Below are 10,956 nucleotides of genomic sequence, written 5' to 3'. Positions count from 1 at the left end.
CACAGGGCATGACTTCAAATAGTTTGTGCAGCTTTCTGCCAAATTACTGAAGAGTGAGACTAGGGTATTCAGGTACCAGATGAGTTGCCTGGCAATTCACCCTGGGTTTGCCCTTGCATATATGTTGACAAAATATTATATTACTTTAAAGATCTTTATTTAAAAAATAGTCTGCTTTTTTGAATTTCCAGTATGCCTCGTCTCCAAAGAAAATAAATAAAAATAGCTGACAAAAGAATTGCTTTTACCCTAATTTATTGAAAAGGGTTCTAAAACGAGTGTACTTTAAAAATTAACAGGTTAGCAGCTGTGTGAATTCTGTCTTATTCCTAGCTTTCCAAAGCCTCAGTGGTATGAATGCATAATTCTGACATGCAGTTTCTCATTAGGGGGACTAAGACGACTGCATTCTCTTTGAGAAGTTTTAGGTTTCTACTCTTCCTCTGAATAAAAAAAATAAAAAGCAATCCACTTTAATACTTAACACAGTTTAATAACTTGAATGATGTGTGCTCTGTTTCCATTACAAAAAAAAAAAAAGTTTCCTACCAGCTGCAATTAAAATAATACAAAAAGTTGTCTTGTTCTAAATTTATTCTTGGAAATGTGATTTTTACATCACTGTAAAGGAGGATTTTAATTTTTTTTACATCTGAAAGTCATTTTATGTTGTTTCCTCTAAAGGAGTGATTTTTGGATAAAGCTAACATTTTGATATTTTCCAATTGAACGTACAGCATGCTTTGTGGAGGGAGTAATTCTATGTTCTTTTGCCAGAGCTGACAAAGGTCTGGTTGTCAGTGATACCTTTTACAGCTAAATTTACTCTGGAGTGACAGGAGCAGGTGGGCCCAGGCCTGCCAGACACTTGTGCATGGAAATCACGCATCTTACAGGTCAACAGCGAAGGGGAAAAAGCGCCTGCCTTTATAGCAGAGGGTGAGTAAGGCAAACAGAACCCAAACTGGGGGGTTTCTCTTCAAAGCCAGCTGGTCTGGCTTTATTCTACAGGAATTTTTTACCTGTCAGTTTAATCAACGAAGCCCTCAGCAGGTGCTGACGGGGTACATCTTCCTGGAGAAGAAGAAGGGCACTGGTGAGTTTATTTTTTAAAAAATATATGAATATATTTATATATTTGCAACTGATAAGCTGACTCTCCCAAAGAGCAACGCCTAGATCCTAGAACCTCAGCTATGTTCCTTCTGTTTTAAAGAAAATGCATTCAGTCACACACTTCTTGCTAGTACTGTAACTTCTTTGACAAGTTAATGTTCTCAAGCAAGATTTAATTTTTTTAAATTTCTGTCACTTTAGTTTTTAGAAAAAGTTCCTTTAAGGAGCTAAGGTAGAAAAGTCATTTGCATAGCATGCAGAAGAACTCTACAAGGACAAGTAATTCCCCCCCCCCATTACTTTTATTTTAAAACCAAATTGCAAAAAAATGCCTTTGTCACCTTTTACCTAAATTATTTTTGCCTGTCCTTTAGGCGCTTTAGAAAGCCTTTTTAATATCATATTGGGGGGACGGGGGGTTAACTTTTCAAATTAAGTACAGTGAATGTAGATTTTTAATTTTAAAATGTTTTAATCACTGATCCAACGGCAATTGTTGATTTCAAGCTGAAGCAACAAGCTGAATTGTGAAGCAATATATGGGAATACAGTCTCTTCACTCCGTGCTTCCATTTTCACGGCAGCGTGTGCTGTTTGCATAATTTTTAGTTTTGTAACACTGCCTTGGCTCTGTTGGGAAGTCTGCAAAGAAGAACTTCTTTTAGGGCAATCTTATTTTAATTACTGAGAAAACGTGGGGGGGAAAGATCAAATACTAAGATATATTTGGGAGGAGCATAACTTTTTATGATGCATTTCTATTTTCACAAACTCATGCTTTCAACTGTGCTTCACAGCAGTTCTTACAAATTGTCAAACAAATTGAAAGCATTTCTGTAAACAAGTAATCAAGTTTTTTAAAAAGCCAAAAGACAAAGTCTATATACAAAGTGAACATATGAAACTGCTTTTAACTAGCAGATTCCATCCTGACATATTGCCTGGCACACAAGTTTAAAGAGCACAAAACAATACTTGGATAAATTATGACATTAATTCGGCATTGGACGTTATTCAGATTAGAAAATAAGAATAATATATCATGCAGCACTAGAGTTCAAGCCAGTGCTTTTTGACAAAGAAGGTTCTGAATACGCAAAGGAGTTTCTCTATGCAAAGATTATAACCCACAAGATACTGGAAGCAAGAGAAATTTTCCAAGTTCTTAACATCTCAGATCTAACACAAGTTTTTGGAAGTAAATCTAATAGATTTCTAAGGATCATTTCCTATAAGAAAACTGTGTTTAGGATCAGTCTATGTCTGTCTGTCTTACTCATTTTAAAAATATGAAGTACAGAGGACAGCTGATTTGACTTAATATGTGTTTGAGCTCCATGCAGCTGCCTGTGTTGAATACCATGGCCACAGGGATCTGCGAGAACCTTATTCTGTTTACAAATTCTCATTGAAGGTTGTTGATTTCATACAACAACACAAATTCTGTTTACAAAGGATAATATTTTCTGTAACTGTTGACTGTGCACGGAGACTGAAGCTGTGGATTTCCTCAGACATAACCAGAGGCTATCTAACAGTACAGATTGATAAAGCTAAATCTATAGCATACACTTTGTTCTTTATTGGCTCATTTAGTCTGTGATCCTAAACACAGTTAATCTCTGAATACAAAACAAATTGCACTAACTATTTTGAAGGATAAATAGTTCTAAAAAGACAAGAGGTGTCAATGTCTACAATACCGTACAGAACTATACAAAATCAAGTATGGCGGCAAACTTGTTAGGCTTAGAATTTGGGGGAGGGCTGATAAATTTTCAGACCCCAGAGCATCTGTTAATGTGATTTAATGAAAATCTGAATGAACAGAGTTTATATCCTTGGGGGGGAGGGGGTGTATTCATAAAATTAATCTGTTTTGTGGTATCATAACTAGCCAGTACTTCACTTTTTAAAAAATGATCAAGAAATATAAATGTCCTTGTCATTTATCTGTTTTTTTTAAAGCTTGTCATTAGGCTTAGTAACCCTGATTTATACTTTGCTAGCATATTGAATCAAATGCCAAAAAAAACCCCAGAATAATAAAGGAATGGCAGATTAATATTAAACAGCTTGTTTTCTTCCTTCACTAAAATAAATATTTTTGTGTTCCTTGATGTGGCCCCAAATCATTCTTTATAAATAATACGTTGAATATAATCATTCACCTTTAGCCCATTATCTAAATACATGTCCAGGCAATGTAAATAGATGTAATTGATCATGATTAATATTTGTATAGATGAAGAAACATAGAAACTTGAGATTTGTTAAAGCAGTCTAGCCATTACTTAAAGCTCTCCTCAAACTCATGTCTGGCATTTCCATGAAGAGCGAAATGAAAAGATAGTGCACAGCAGGCTTGGGCAAGTTATTCTATCGCTTTTGAGAAATAGTGCTGTGGTGCCAGTTGTGCGGTCTTCGCTGGCAGTTTCTCCTTTGGTGAACAGCTCTTATAGTTAAGAAATTCGTCAGAACAGTAATCTTACATCTTTCTTTCTATAACCTGAGGTTGATGCTTTGTATCCTATTATCAAATGAAACAGAACACGATCAACTGGAAAGTTCTCCTGATCAAGTCCTCTGTGTAGCTCACATTGGTTTCAGTAGGATTTGCCAGTGAAAGCTTCCCCAGAAGATTGTACCCACAGTGAATAATTTCTCTTGGCTTTTTTTTTTGCTGCTCAAATTGGGGGGAAATGGTCAGTGTGTCCCCATAAAATCATTTATCTGTGTTTCCTTTGCTCTGTTCAAAGGTTTCTCTTACAATGTGCCTTATATCAACTCTTTCTTATTCCCCTCACATAAATCATATATTTGGGTGTTCCAAAAAATTCTAAAAGTGAAATGTTGGAAGGTATCAGTATGAGTTAACCCAGACTTATGTAAATAGAAATGGTCTATCCGCACCCCTTTGGCAAAGACTGAAGTACAGTGTATTTAAGTATGCTGTCCCTCAACAAAACTTCAATCCAAATGTCATGAGCCAGGCAGGGATCATACACTTTCAAAGTAAATCAAGCCTTTTCTCCCTTCCTTAAGGGATGAAATAGGATGGCTTTACTGAAGTCAACAGAATTATAATTAATCAGTCTATTGAGAAGATGTGATGTGAACCATTGCTCGTTTGCTTAATTCTTTCTTCATAGTTCAGCGATACATCAGATTTGCAAACTATCTTTCCTTCCGAGTGTGAGATAAAAAATCTGCTAACTGGGCATCCGTAACTTAAATTCACTGATTTAAGTTAGCTCTTTCTTGAAATTAACAAAAGATTACCTATTTACAAAATATTTTACCAACATGGTTCCTGTACCGAAGGCTGTTTTTAGCATGTTGCTCAAGGCAGAAGGAATTGTAACTCACCCCAAACAAGTGGGCAAGTAGACAACTGCAAAGCTGAGTTAGAACAAATTTGAGATCATGAACTTCCTCCCTGCAAAACTTTTTTGGATACAAAAGTCAGACAACATTAAGGAAGTTGCAAATACTTTGGAGAAGCAATTTACATCTAAGAAAACAGCATGGAGAAAGGGTTAACCCCCCTCCCCTTCTTTGGTACCCTTTCTAATTCCCCCTTCCCCCATAGATCTCCAACACCTCACCTACGTAAGCCCTGAAGTCCTGGCAACTCTGTATAAATTGTCAGAATTATGATGATAGCTGTTTCTCATCCAAGCTCTGATACTGACTCCTCACAAATCTCTTGAAAGGAATGGTCAAGTTCTTTGATGCTATCACATTCAAAGCTCTTTGACTTCCTCTTTTTCAGTATATCCTCATTCAATCTTCCCTGGTTAACTCTCAATTTTCCATCATAATCAAATATCATACTTTCATTCTACTTGAAGCACTGTCCTAGATTTCCCTTTTGGATAGTGCAAAAAACTACCTGACTTCTCAAGACATTAATAGTGCCAGCATAAGTGGAGCTATACCTTCTGAGCACACTGAAGTCAATGGAATGGCATCATAAATGTCTGTATACAGGCATAGGCGTATAATGGAAAAGTGCACTTTGCAACATTTAAGTACATCCATTTTCCGTTCAGCATTCGGCTCTCACTTTAGGATGCTACCTTTCTCAAAGACTACCACTGATATCTTCCTTCTTCAGTTTAAGCTATGCAGGAGGAAGATTGAGATACAGACCCTTGAACTAAAATAAAGGTTGCATTCAGATGTCACAACTAATTATAAACAAGGTTGTTGGCACCGAGGATGATTGTTCCTCTTACCACTCTTGTCCTTTCATGGGTGGAGCTGCATCTAACACTTCCTGATTTGATCAATCTCCCACCTGCCATGACATCCAAACGCATCTTGGCAAATTTGAACTGGTTTCCCGTCACAAGCTGAGATTCTAAACCTCAGTTAAAGTTTACAAATCCTATCTTGAAACCCACATTTCACAGTGAATGGCAAATATCACATTTTGAGAAGTAGTACTTGATGAAAAGGCTATTTAGATAGGGAATTGTGCATGGGCAAGGTTTAGTTCTTTTGTCTATTTATTCACAAAGTGTTAGTTACTTGGGAGATTGAGGAAGCAACGTAAGCAAGTCTACTTAGAATCCTACTCAGGTTTATTCAATAGGCCTTACTCCCAGGAAAGTGTTCTTAGGATTGCATTGTAAAATTGCTAGCTTTTACTTACTATTTATCTAATATATTTATATTTATCTAAATACTTTACCTTTGAGTAACAGCTCAAATGAAAAATAACTGATGAGTTAGAAAATATAATGGACTCACATGCTGAGAAATGTAATTTTTATAAGTGTTTACACAAATTTTACTCATACTCAGTTTGGTATAGTGGTTAAGAGCGCGGGACTCTAATCTGAAGAGCCGGGTTTGATTCCCCACTCCTCCACTTGAAGCCAGCTGGATGACCTTGGGCTAGTCACAGCTCTCTGGAGCTCTCTCAGCCCCAACCACCTCCACAGGGTGTTTTGTTGTGGGGATAATAATGACATACTTTGTAAACCGCTCTGAGTGGGCATTAAGTTGTCCTAAAGGGTGGTATATAAATCAAATGTTGTTGTTGTTGTTATTGTTATCATCATCATCATCATTTCAGACCGCATGAGAAGTTAAAGATTTTTTGCCCTATCAAGACACACTTACCCATTGCCATTTACAACATTGCCAATTTGTTGTCTATCATTTTGGAATAATTCATAGTCTACTAGGGTTTGTACCACTTGAAGCCAGCTGGGTGACCTAGGGCTAGTCACAGTTCTCTGGAGCTCTCTCAGCCCCACCCACCTCACAGAGTGATTGTTATGGGGATAATAGTAACATACTTTGTAAACCACTCTGAGTGGGCATTAAGTTGTCCTGAAGGGCGGTATATAAATTAAATATTATTATTATATTATTATCAAAAGTAACTGAAAGTGGAAAATCAGTGGACATATTAGAAAATCTACATGAATATCCACATACAAATAAATAAACTGTCTGCCATGAGACTATAATAGATGAAGTTGTAATTGTCTTCCACCCACAAGACTGAGTGGGTGGAAGACTGAGTGATTCCGCACACGTTGGATAATGCACTTCCAATCCTCTTTATAGATCATTTGGAATGGATTTTTTTGTGTTGCGGAACAAAAAATCCACCTCAAACGATTGATAAAGTGCATTGAAAGTGCATTATCCAACGTGTGTGGAATCAGCCTTTGTTTCTTTTGGGATACCCCCAGTAAACTCTTATTGGCCCTTCTCCCTGGTTGCGTTTGTTTATGTGTTGGTATGTTTTTACTATAGTTATATATGTATTTTAGATGTAATTTTAATGTTTTAATTATCTGTTGTTCACCACCTTGGGGACCCTATTTTTGATGGAAAGGAGGCATATAGATATTTTAAATAAAGTAAATATTAATTTGGTGGATATTAATTTGTAACTCCAATCTTGATATCTGGCATATTTAAATCTATGTAGTAAGTGACTGTAGTTGCATAGAAAACCAGGAATTAAATAAAAGGATTAAATTTTGGGTCTGTATTTCAGTACAGCAAGCTAAAGCATGATCCAGGCCAATATGTCAGTGAGGCTTGCTCTGTCCTCCTCGGCTGAAAAAGCCCTACATCACTCCCTTGCTTTGACATTTGTTGGGCCAGTGACTCTGTAGCCTTCACAGTTCATAGAATATTACACAGTGAGTTGGATCCAGACTAAATTATTCAGTGGCAGAATGGAACTTTCCTGCTTCCCCCCTCCCGCTGCAGTAAGAAGCTGTTTGCCAAAACAATAACAACAACAACAACAACAACATTTGATTTATATACCGCCCTTCAGAACAACTTAATGCCCACTCAGAGTGGTTTACAAAGTATGTCATTATTATCCGCCCAACAAACACCCTGTGAGGAGGGTGGGGCTGAGAGAGCTCCAGAGAACTGTGACTAGCCCAAGGTCACCCAGCTGGCTTCAAGTGGAGGAGTGGGGAATCAAACCCGGCTCTCCAGATTAGAGTCCCACGTTCTTAATCACTACACTAAACTGGGCCAACCAACTGAAAAATATACTCAGGAACCAAATCCTGCAACAGACCTAGATGCCACATACACTGAGATAATAACTTTACAGGACCTGATGGCGTCAGCTACACCATCCTAGGCTCATCTACCTGCACATCTTCCAAGTTAATATTTACCATGTTGTGCCAACAGTGCCCTTGTACTATCTACATTGGGCAAACAAGTTGGTCCCTAAGTGAGAGAATCAATGAACACAAATCTGACATAAGAAACTGCAATACTGAAAGAACAGTGGGTGAACCGGTTAATCTTCCTAGACATACTGTTGCAGATCTGAAAGTCACTGTTCTACAGAACTTCAAAGGAATTACAATTCCATCAAGAAACTTAACATTTTTGGTTGTCCTGGTTTAAATCAAGACTTAGATGTCCTTATGCATTATAATTTCAAATAATCCAAGACCACCATATTTTAATAACTTAGACTGCTATTATTATTAATATCTTGTATCATACCATAACCCTTTACTGATGCAGCTCAGTTTTCTAATGTTTCAAACAGCCTTTGCCTTACTTTGTTATTCACCCTACTTTATTGCACTTTTGTTTTGTTTTCACCATGACTGAGAGATACCAGAACTTCTGATTTCTCTTCACCATGGTCTATTAAACTACCCAAGAAGTTCAAGTCCCCACATATGCAGTCTAACTTAATGGATTATACTAGACCTCTCTCTGCTCAACTTCTCCCTCCTCTTCCTTTCTGTAATTTTCTGTAAAAATAAGGTAAATTAGTTTTTCTTCTGACTGTATCCAAAGAAGTGAGCTTTGTCTCACAAAATCTCATATTGGAATAAATAGTCTTTAAAGTGTCAGTGGACTTCTGTTTTGTTTTAGTAACATCCTACCTCTTGGCCAACATCAGAGATACAACATGGATAGGAATGGAGTTTTTTTTTCTCTCTCTCTACTGTGTAACATATCCACATATGAATTAGAGGGAAGGACTTCAGAACAGCAGCCGTATTTCCATACAGATCTTTTATCTAAGATAGTAAGTGCTAGGCAGTTACTTTTGTGACTACAGGATTATAGCGATACACTTGGGTGAGTGTAGGCAGAGGGAGATCTCTAGTGGCGTACCTGCATGTGTGAAACAACTCCAGTCTAAAGGGAAAGAAGTGTAAGACGACTGGTGGACAAAATGGATTGCCATGTTCGACTATTTTAGGAAGAACAAAAAAAAAGGAAAACTTGAACAGCATACTTTTTGCATGGGATCCATCAGATGGCGACTAAAAGGTGGCATGCAGCAGCCAGGAAAGAAGCAATGGTTGGAAAGGGCATTGCAAGGAGAATGTAGCGGTTTGAAGGACTGTGCCAAGGAAACTAACAATAGTCTCCGATTGCAGAAGGACAGGGGGAGATGTTTGAACGTTGCCACATTTCACTGTCCGAGTGGAAGCGGTATTTTCCCCATCCGCTAAATGCACGTCAGCAATAGCGTCGCCAATGAACGCGCTATGGGCACCTTGAGAGATCTGGCGTGACTTCTGCGGAGTTTGCGGTCTGTTTTTACACCACACCGCGTCACGTGACGCCAGCTAGTCCTGGGAGGCGCCAAAGCCCTTTTATCAACTGGGATCCGCTCACCCAAATAGCCTGGCGGATAATCCGTTTTACACCGGTGTGTTTGTCCACCCCCGAACCCGGTTCATTGCAGCTGCTCGGGGAGCTCAAAGAGGCAGATCCGTATAGTTGCGGGTAAAGAGTAACCAAAGAGTAACCAAACATATAACCAAAATCGCGTTGCACGAGATTTGAAAGGGCGGGAGGGAATGTCAGATCGATATCAAAGAGGAGCTCAGATCTGTATGGTTGCGGATAAAGAGTAACCGATAATATATAACCAAAATCGTTTTGCACGAGGAGGTTTGAAAAGGCGAGGAAGGATATCAGATCGATATCTTTCCCCCTTTGCACATAAGATTTTTAAAAACAGAGATCACATTTAACCCAACCGAAGTGCACAATGTGCTGGCCGAGGGGGCGGAGAAAGCTAGTCTTCAGCCATCTGCGTGCGGCCACACCATACAAAGGATAGGAAGCTTTGCATGCCTTAGCTTTTGCGGGGCGGAGGGGGTCTCCGACCCCTTTTTCCCACAAAGAAGCTTTGTTACAGACCGGCGCCAAAAGGCAGGTGATCGCCTTAAACGGTTTGCGATTCGCAACGTCGTCCTGCTGCTATTGTTCGCCTTCGCAGTTTTCTCGTCGGCCTGTGGGGCGCAGGCTGGGAAGGAGAACGAGCCGAACTGCAGAAGCTAAAGGACCTAATGTGCCCCTTTAAGGCTTCCTCGAAGCAGGACACCAATCAGCAGGTGCCCTTTTGAACACAGAGTTGGAAGGAGCAATGCTAGTGGCGCCGCAAAAGGACAAAAGCTTCCTCCCTTCGATTCTGGATTTAGGAAATTTGAGTCGTTCGTGGGTTGCTGCAGGATGGGAAAACTGCGACGCATCGTTTTGCCACCATTCTTTTCTAGGAAGGCGCCTGTGCTCTGAAACAGCTGTTGTTCCTTAAACGTAACGTCATAATTCTGCTGATATGCTTGACCCTATAGCTACGTTTCCATGCCTGGGAGAAACTTTATGTTGAAGAGGCGGGGGGAGGAGTCACAACTTTAGAGGAACAGAAACAGTTATAGTCAGCCCCAGACAGAGGATCTGTACACATGAATTCCTGTTATCCTTCAGAGACACAGATATGTGCACTCTTTCACATATAACAATCCTTTTCTCTCTCTTTTAGGCAGGGTTGCCAGCTCCAAGTTGGGAATTTCCTGGAGATTTGGGGAGTGGAGCCTGGAGAGTGCAGAGTTTGGAGAGGGGAAAGACCTCTGCAGGGTATAATGCTATAGAGGCCACCCTCCAAAACAGCCATTCTCTCCAGGGGAACTGATATCTGTGGCCTGGTGATCAGTTGTCATTCTGGAAGATCTCCAGCCACTGGCTGGAGGTTGGCAAGGCCACTTCAAGGGCATGTGCTTCCCTATTTCTCAATACCCACTCCATGCACACAACGTCTTTTTCCGAAGAGCACGCGCACATGCGCCCCAAGGTGTGCTGTGCCTTCACTTTGAATGGCAGCACCATTTTCTAAAGCCTCCCTCATGTGCTGAACAGAGTTTTTTACCTCTCATCAGATACATTCCGAAAGGTGTACTGATTCTCTCTTCCTAAGAAGAAGATACTAATACCAAATGAACTTTTCAGAATCTGAGATGTACTTCTTAATGAACAAGGCACCTAAATTGTCCTTTGTCAATCCCAACCCAAGCCTTGTGGGCA

The 10,956-nt window shown here is 39.5% G+C and overlaps 1 protein-coding gene across 8 annotated transcripts in view; it reads left to right on the top strand.

Annotated features, from left to right (window-relative positions):
- The first annotated feature begins 955 nt into the window (after nt 1-955).
- The window catches only part of MEF2C (myocyte enhancer factor 2C), a 199,391-nt gene continuing 189,390 nt past the window's right edge, over nt 956-10,956 (top strand). For all 8 annotated transcript variants that reach the window (XM_054986346.1, XM_054986356.1, XM_054986353.1 and 5 more), the window contains exon 1: nt 956-1,096. The gene's annotated coding sequence lies outside the window, so the exon portion shown is untranslated. The remainder of the gene's footprint in view (nt 1,097-10,956) is intronic.

Source organism: Eublepharis macularius, chromosome 8, assembly GCF_028583425.1.
Source record: "Eublepharis macularius isolate TG4126 chromosome 8, MPM_Emac_v1.0, whole genome shotgun sequence".
Lineage (NCBI taxonomy): Eukaryota > Metazoa > Chordata > Lepidosauria > Squamata > Eublepharidae > Eublepharis > Eublepharis macularius.
The sequence above is the reverse complement of the archived record's forward strand: the minus strand, read 5'-3'. Positions and strand labels throughout refer to the sequence as shown.